Consider the following 8303-nt stretch of genomic DNA (forward strand, 5'->3'; position numbering starts at 1 on the left):
ATTGAACTCCGAGCTCTCAACGGACTTGAGGGGAAACTTCATCTTCCTTGGGTCTTTTACCTGGAGACATGCCAGGCAGGCATTCACCCATCTCTCGCAAGCTTTTCTCATTCCTGGCCAATCAAATCTGTGAAGTATCCTTTGTTGTACTTTGTCTATCCCCTGGTGACCCATCTGGTCGTGTGATCTGAAAAGCACCTCTGTCTGGTACAATTGTGGTAGTATGATGAGGTTGTGTTTGTGTAATATCTTTTCCTCATCTCTCCTCTTGCACGCTACCACTCCATCAGCTGTGTGATAAAGTAAGTCTTTTTTCTCTTTGTAGAACTGGCTCAAGATCTTGTAGCTGTCTTCCTCGCGTTCCCCCTTCTCCTTGACCCCCGACTGGATCCATTTGGAGAGGTTACTTGTCATTTTGTCATTCTTTTGGGCTCTTATTAGGTCTGACAGCCTATATCTTGCCTTGACATGCTCCTTTAGCGCCATGATCTGTCCATTCATCTCACCAGGTTTGTGGATGTCATCACTCAGCTTCACGCATATCATCCTTTTCACGATTTTCATATCATCTTCTGGCACCAGATTTGTTCTGACGTTTGAGTTGCATGATAGTTCTCTGTATGGCTTCCTTGAAACCGCAATTCTCTCAAGTTCCTCACCACCTCGCATCTCCTGTATGTCCATGTTGTATGTTCCTGAAGATGGATCCGTCTGTAACTCCCTGTCGTGGTGCCTTGTCTTCTCTTCCGCCAGTATCATGCACAGACTGTCCTGGTTTTCGCTGCTCTCATCCGAGTCTTCATCCCATCCTTCACGCTCCCCGGACAATTTTCCTTCTCCGGTTCCTTCTTCCGTGAATCTGGAACACTCCCCGGACTCTTGACCTAGTCCCAGGTGTTTAGTATCTTCCTTGAACGTCACTTTCTTTTTCCTAACCCTGGTCTGCTCCAGAATGTCTTCGGGGATTTTGTCAACTAGTGACCGCACGACATCTTTGCTGTCAGTCACGCTTCCTCTTGTTGAGTCAGTATCGTTCACTGTCTCTTTTCTCCGAAGTATAGTGAATTCCGGTTTCTCTTTACCCTTCTCCTGGATCACTGGCTTATCATCTGATAGTTTCTCGAGCAACCTCATTAAGTCATCATCTATCTGTGCAGTTCCTGCTTCCACCTGGTTAAGATCATAGCCTTTTGCCTTGAGCGTCTCCTTCACGATCTTCGACTTGAGTATAATCTCAATCGGAATCCTCTTGCTCTTCCTCAAGATGGTCTTCTCTGGAGGCTCTTTAGGCAATTCAGGATGATCTTCTATCGGTTTGCCTGACTTGTCCAGCCATCTCGTGAGTGGAAGACTGTCGTACGTTTCCTTGTCCATGAATGAGAAGCCATCTTTGATTTCAGGTCTGTCTGCTTCTCTTTGCTCTTGTCTCTCATAGAACTCCGTCTTCTTACTCAAGCTGTCGGCATTCTGATGTTTATCTTGCGTTCTATGCTCAATTATCATGTTGTATCCGTCCAGGCGAACTATCCACCTCCCAATGTAACTTTGGTCCATTGAGTACGTTTTCAGCCAGCTCAGTGCTCTGTTGTCGACTCGCAACTTGAATGGTTCACTGCCCAAGTATGCCCTGTATTTCTCGACAAAGGTAACCACCGCGAACATCTCAGCTTTCGGTGCTCCGTACTTCATTTCCGTGTCACTCAGGACTTTGCTCCCGTACGCTATTGGTCTCAAGACTGTCTTCCCATTCCATTCTTGTTCTTGGTGGAGAATCCCAGAAATCGCGACTACCGACGCATCCGTGTCCAGCACGTACATCCCTTTCTCAGTCGGCATACCCAGTACTGGTGCCTCACATAGCTCTTTCTTTATCCTCTGGATCAAAAAAATTGTGCATCACCTAACTTGGAGAGGCTCTCATCAATCCTAGGTATGGGATAGGCATCCTTCACCGTGACGGAGTTCAGGTATCGAAAGTCACAACAAAAACTCAACTGGTCGCCTTTCTTTTTGGCCATCACTACTCCACACGCCCACGGTGACTTGGATGGTTCGATCATGTCATACTCTAGTAACGTCTAGATTTCTTTTCTACAAGCATCCGATTTGTGTGGGGTCATGCGCCTCGCCCCCTCCTTGTGCGGTACCGCGTTCTCCTCAAGTTCTATTTCATGCTCAACGAAATTGCAACACCCGATATCCGCCTTATGCCTCGAAAAAACATCCTCGTTCCGCTCTAGTACGTCCTTGATGGCTTCGAGCTGTTCATCTTTCAGTTTGCCCCTCAAATGTTCAATCTCCGGCAGAACCGGTTTTTCATTTTGCATTTCATCTAGTGTGGGTCGCTCTGGAAAGTTCGAACAGCTCGAAAGACCATCATCCGTTTCTGACTTAAGTGATTTAATAAGACCTGAAGAATCTTTTATTTTCTGCAATCGTCTCAAGATACAAATTTTGTCCCTGTGATTGGGACAATCAACAACTTCATTTTGTTTTGAGTTCTCAATTGTTTCATATCGAGTTTTAACCGGTAAAGCATATCCCAGTTTCCTCCCTCTCTGTATCGTGATCGGTATATCAAGGGTATTCAACAAGACACTGACGCAGAGGCCGCTCTTCGTTATCGAAAATTATCTTCCTAAAACAGCAGCACTTTGACTATTAGGATTCGGAACTATGCACACTTGCTTGTTGTCACTTAGTTCATTGTAAATTTTCATCCTCAAACTTACGATTGCCGCTTCATTAGCTTTTAGCCTCACCCTCCTACTCAAAAATACCGGTGCTTTGTTTTCATTTACCATTATTAAATTTACAGGTTTGATTGCGTACCTCCTATCCGGGTTCCGTATCCTGAACATTGCGTTATTTAAATCAATCGTTACGTCGAAATTCCTGATGAAGTCTCTGCCCAAAATGAATTGGTCAGATTCATCTAGGTTTTCTACCACGATAAAGCTCATCCACAGGTTACGTTCCCCCAAATTGAGGGCTATTATCGGCGTCCTGCCCAATACCCGTAGGGCCCCTTTGTTTGCAGCTGACAGCCGTATTCTCGAGTCTATCAAGTCACCTTTGTCAAAGCCCATTTTCTCCCAAGTTTCGATTGGTATAACGCTCAAGACTGCTCCCGTGTCAAGCAACCCACGCAACTGAGTCTTTTTGCCACTTATATCTAGCACGTGCCCTGTCACATCTGCCTCTGTTCCGATGTGCATTGCATCTTCTTCAAGCATGGCGCAGTGTCCAATCGATCTCACTTTCAACTCTTCTTTCCCTACGTAGATTTGCCCAATTAGGTCTTCGTCACATGTTATCATTGTCTTGGTATAGATGTTGATTCCATCTGTATTTAGCATCACCTCGTGTGAACCATAAGCTTCAGTATACCTGTTATCAACACGTACCGACTTGCTGCCCCCTCTCGTGAGTAGTGCTCTCAACGCTCTAGAAGTCGTTTGTGGGCTTATACAACTCAAGTAATCTGCGTACACGTCAATGTGCATTATTGTCTGGTCGCTCGGTTCGCTCAAGTTTCTGGTTACCTCGTGGCCGCCCACTGTGATTATCGACATTATTCTAGCCCCGATTTTCGATATGCCGAGTGGCTTTCCCGTCACCGTTTTTACGGTGTTACAATTCCCGGTCTTTGTCGAGCCCGGTACAGCCTCTGGTGTTGGCTTTGATCCAGTTAATGCTTCGTTGAAATTCTGTCTTTCGATCTCCTGCTTTAGTCGTTGCTCTATTTCTTTCGCAGCCAGGTCCTGTTTCACTTTGGCAATTGCTTCCGTCGCCGCTTTCTCATAATTTATCTCTAGAGAGTTCCCTGCCGCGGATTCTATGGCATCATTAACATGTGATACAGCTTTCACTGTCTTCGTCGGCAATTCCGTGCTTGGTGCTCCTAAGTTCCTCGATTCAAATTCGTTTTGCCTGTTCCGCTGATTCTGCACCGCCGCTAATGCCAACTTATGTTTAGGGTGACTCTGGTCCTTGACCGCTTCCCAGAACAAGGGACAATCCATTCGGAAGTGCCCCTCCTGGTTACAGAAGAAGCATCTTGCACCTATCTTGATGATTAAGCCACTATAGTACTCGTGTTCCTCCATCTGGCTCATGTCCTCCTCATCTGGTGCATATCCTAGACTCTTCATGCCTTGTTTGTATGTTGTGCAGTCAGCCACGTGATGATCCGCCGACCCGCAGTTCGCGCATGATCTGCGCTTGTCCATGTCATCTCTAGGTTTGTACCATGACGACCTCTGCGGTTGACTTCCCCCTTGCGTGTTCCTGTTTTCTGAATACGAGTATTTCTTGGGTTTCATCAGCATGTATTCCCTTGATTTCTGTCTCATTTCTTCTGGGGTTGGTGCGCTGTCTTTCGACAATGTGTAGTATGTTGCTAACATTGTCCTTAAGTCGTCACTTTTTACCCCATCAATGAACTTCGAGGCAATGCTAAAGTTTCTTCTGTTTGTCGACTCCTCTGGGTCACTCCTTCTTCTCAAGCTCTCGAGATCATCTAGGAACCGATCTATTGACTCGTCGTCCCTCTGTCTTCTCTTTTCAAATCGCATCATCGCTTGGTGACCCTTCATGCCTGACCCGAATCGATTCAGCAATATCTCGAAGATCTTGTCCGCGGTATCGCGTTCTTCTTCTTTCTTCGCAACCACGCATTTTAATGCTGTGCCTTCTAAATTGCTGAGTATGGCTGTGCATGCTTGTCTTTCATCGTTCAAATTGTCTTGCTCTAGATGTAATCTCATCACTTCCACCCACGTGTCAATGCATCCATCTGAGTCGTCTTTGAATTCTTTTGGCTTCTTGAATGTTTTTCTTGATTTCCCATCTCTCCTATCGCTCGAGTTAGTGTTCCTCGTGGCGAAGGCCTCTAGAGTCCTGTTCATCATCTCCCAAGTGTTTGCCCATGTCATAGCATCCGGACCTGCGTTGCTGTTAGCTTTTGAGTCCCCCGGACCAGTCGTTGTACTTGACATTCCATTCTTCATGATTGTTTTAGCAGCTGTTGGTGCTATGCTCACCGTATCCCGGGTTAGGGGCAACGGTGTCGATTGCCGTTTGTTCCTTTGTGGTTCCACAAAGTCAACTCTGGTGCCTTGCGCGCGATCCGCTGCCGGTCTTTCTTGTGAGGTAGAAGTACTCAAGATTGCATCCAATTTCGCCTGTATTGCACACGAACTCTCGGCCTGATTTTTGCTCATTGTGTCCATTCTCTTTTCCAGGCTACCTAATTGGCTGTTGACATCATCATATCGGTTTTTTAACTGTTGCAAATCTTTTTTGATGTTCTTATCTCGTTCTTCATTGGTGGTTTCTACATTATCTGACATTTCCTTGAGTCTCTCTTCTGTTGCCTTGGCCAGGTTAAAATAACTATCCAGATACTCGTTTTTGTTGTATCTTAATTCTTTTCTTATCACTTCTCTGTCCTCTTCGCTGTGCTTCAGCTTTTTGTCGATCTGATTCAGTTTCGCCATCAAGTCACCTAGCTCAAGAGTAGCCTCTTCATGGTCAGCCGTCGGTCTTTCTTCGACCGTCGCTTCTGCTCTAGTTTGCTCCTCTCTCGGATTGGCTTCTGTCGTCTTCGTGCTCACTGTTCCAAATGTTCGTGCTCTTTCAGCTTTTGGTTCTTCAGTCACGTTCTCTTTCGTTTTTATTCCGACCATCATCGCCAACCTTTCTGTAAAAGATGTCTTTTTTACTTGAGAGTCTTCTTTCACCGTTTCTTCGGTGTTGCCTATTGCATCTTCCACGTTGTCTATTGGTGAGAATTCTATGGGTTTCGAGTTTGGTTCTTCTGCATTGGGCATTGGAGTTGACTCCGTCGCTATTTTCCTTGTTTCATCAACACTTTGATCAGGTGTCTCTAGATCAATCTCGATGGTGGGTTCTACTCGTTCCCCTTCCATGCCCTCTCTTGCTCTCTCCGTTGTACTCCTTGTGCTGACCATGTTAACTGAAAAGTTCTTCTTTGTTATCTTTGGGCCCATTGATGTTGTTTTGCGTAGCGACGAATTATACTTTGCTTCGGTAGGTCTTTTTTCAGCTACCGGTACCCTGCTCCGCCTCATTATTTCTATTTACAATTGCTCTTATTTACAATTTTACTATATACACAATCCTATTCTAAGAATAAAATCTTTCGAGGAAAAAAAAAATTTCTTAAAAAAAAATATACAACGTGGTGAAAACCTTGTTTCAGTTCTCTTTATTAACTTTTCGAGAAACTTTCCTTATTTGTGGTCCCAACCGTACCTGGTTCCAATTAGTCTTGTTCTATCTTAATTCTGTCTTAAAACACTTCTTGTAATTTTACTTCAATTTTTATACTGTCCCAAGACTTCCAATTGCCGTCCCTACTCTTCTTTGTACCGTCCCAGGCTTCTTTCTCCTGTCCCAAGACTGTTCGGTACCGTCCCAGTACTTTCCGGCAGTGTCCCAAGACTCTTGTCCAAGACTACTGTCCCAAGGCTAGTGTCCCAAGACTACTGTCCCAAGACTAGTGTTCCAAGACTAGTGTCCCAAGACTAGTGTCCCAAGACTAGTGTCCCAAGACTACTGTCCCAAGACCCTTGTCCCAAGACTCCTGTCCCAAGACCCTGTCCCAAGACCCTGTCCCAAGACCCTGTCCCAAGACCCTTGTCCCAAGACATTGTCACAAGACCTTGTCCCAAGACCCTGTCCCAAGACCTTGTCCCAAGACCCTGTCCCAAGACCTTGTCCCAAGACCCTGTCCCAAGACCCTTGTCCCAAGACCTTGTCCCAAGACCCCGTCCCAAGACCTTGTCCCAAGACCCCGTCCCAAGACCTTGTCCCAAGACCCTGTCCCAAGACCCTGTCCCAAGACCCTTGTCCCAAGACCTTGTCCCAAGACCTTGTCCCAAGACCCTGTCCCAAGACCCTTGTCCCAAGACCCTGTCCCAAGACCCTGTCCCAAGACCACTGTCCCAAGACTGTACTGTCCCAAGACTGTCCCCAGACTGCTCTGTCCTAAGACTTCTTCGGCACTGTCCCAAGACTGTTGACAAGTGTCTGGGTGGTGGGACTTCTTTCCTCTTCGTTATGGGGACTTCTTGATTCGCCGTACCTTGTACCACCACTCAAGCTCTAGTAAAATTTTCCCAAAATCCTCTCTTAAAAGCCAAATGCTGACCCCCCTTTTTCTTATTTCTCTTTTTGGCTACCTCTATTTCAATGTTCCAAGTAACTTGAGACCAAAACCTGTGCGCAGGTATCTTGTGATCACCTGTTCGTACAAAATTTTAACACAAATCCTCACCAAAATGCAACAAAAATCTAAGCAAGAAAAAGTAATAAAAACAGAAAGATGAGCCCACCTAAAATTCAAAGGTGACAAATGTCTACCTTCTATCGAAAAAAAATGTCTTGTACCTAATTGCCACGCGTTTCCTTCCTCCCTGCTAGCGATCTTATGGGGTATTACAAAAACTGTCTATGTCACTTCCCCCCTACCAATCCGACCAGGGTACCTTCCTTAACTCGAGTTCAAATTTCGATATCCACCTAATATTACCAACGCGTGTTAATTTCTAATGTAACTAAGTCAACGATGTCGACTAATTAGTTACTCTAATTTCCCCCTTTTTACAATTTACAACCGCCAACCTCTAACTTAACCAGCTCCCCTTCTAACCTCCCCCCTTTTTAGCCCCCCTTCTTAAGCCTAAAATTACCTTGAGCGCCGGGTGCTAAACCTCTCAAGAGAAAACCGTAGACCTGTCTCCAGGCCTGCTCAAGTAAAAACGTTCCTCAAAACCGGAGGATGTCGCTTATCCTATTTTACACTTATCTCCTATAATGTAATGTGGATTTTAACGATACCCGTTCTGCCCAACTTGAGAACTCGAGAATTGCCAAATCCTTCTTGGCCGCTTTCCCACTCGACTGGTCACCTGTTCCAGTCCAGTCTCCTATTGGTTCAGCTCAAGTGTCCCTGAACCACTTTCCCACTCGGCTGGTCACCTCTTCCAGTCAAGTCTCCTATTGGTTCAGCTCAAGTGTCCCTGAACCACTTTCCCACTCGGCTGGTCACCTCTTCCAGTCAAGTCTCCTATTGGTCCAGCTAAGTTCCAAGCTATCTGAAAACCCTTGACAACGCCCCACTTCGGGCACTTTATTCAGTTTACTGGTTTAAATTGCTAGGTTGATCGAAACGATCGAACTTGTAAAACAGTATGGGTATACTATTTAATTAATATAAAGGTTTGATCCAACTAATCTGGTGTCAAAGTCACTGTCTTTTTTCGTTTTATGGTTTT

The 8303-nt window shown here is 45.5% G+C and overlaps 1 protein-coding gene across 1 annotated transcript in view; it reads right to left on the reverse strand.

Annotated features, from left to right (window-relative positions):
* Positions 1-2408, reverse strand: part of LOC134853103 (polyamine-modulated factor 1-binding protein 1-like) — a 107842-nt gene extending 105434 nt beyond the window's left edge. Inside the window, exon 1 of the mRNA XM_063869042.1 lies at positions 2399-2408. The gene's annotated coding sequence lies outside the window, so the exon portion shown is untranslated. The remainder of the gene's footprint in view (positions 1-2398) is intronic.
* Between the last annotated feature and the right edge of the window lie 5895 nt (positions 2409-8303).

The sequence above is a fragment of the Symsagittifera roscoffensis genome, chromosome 8 (assembly GCF_963678635.1).
Source record: "Symsagittifera roscoffensis chromosome 8, txSymRosc1.1, whole genome shotgun sequence".
Lineage (NCBI taxonomy): Eukaryota > Metazoa > Xenacoelomorpha > Acoela > Convolutidae > Symsagittifera > Symsagittifera roscoffensis.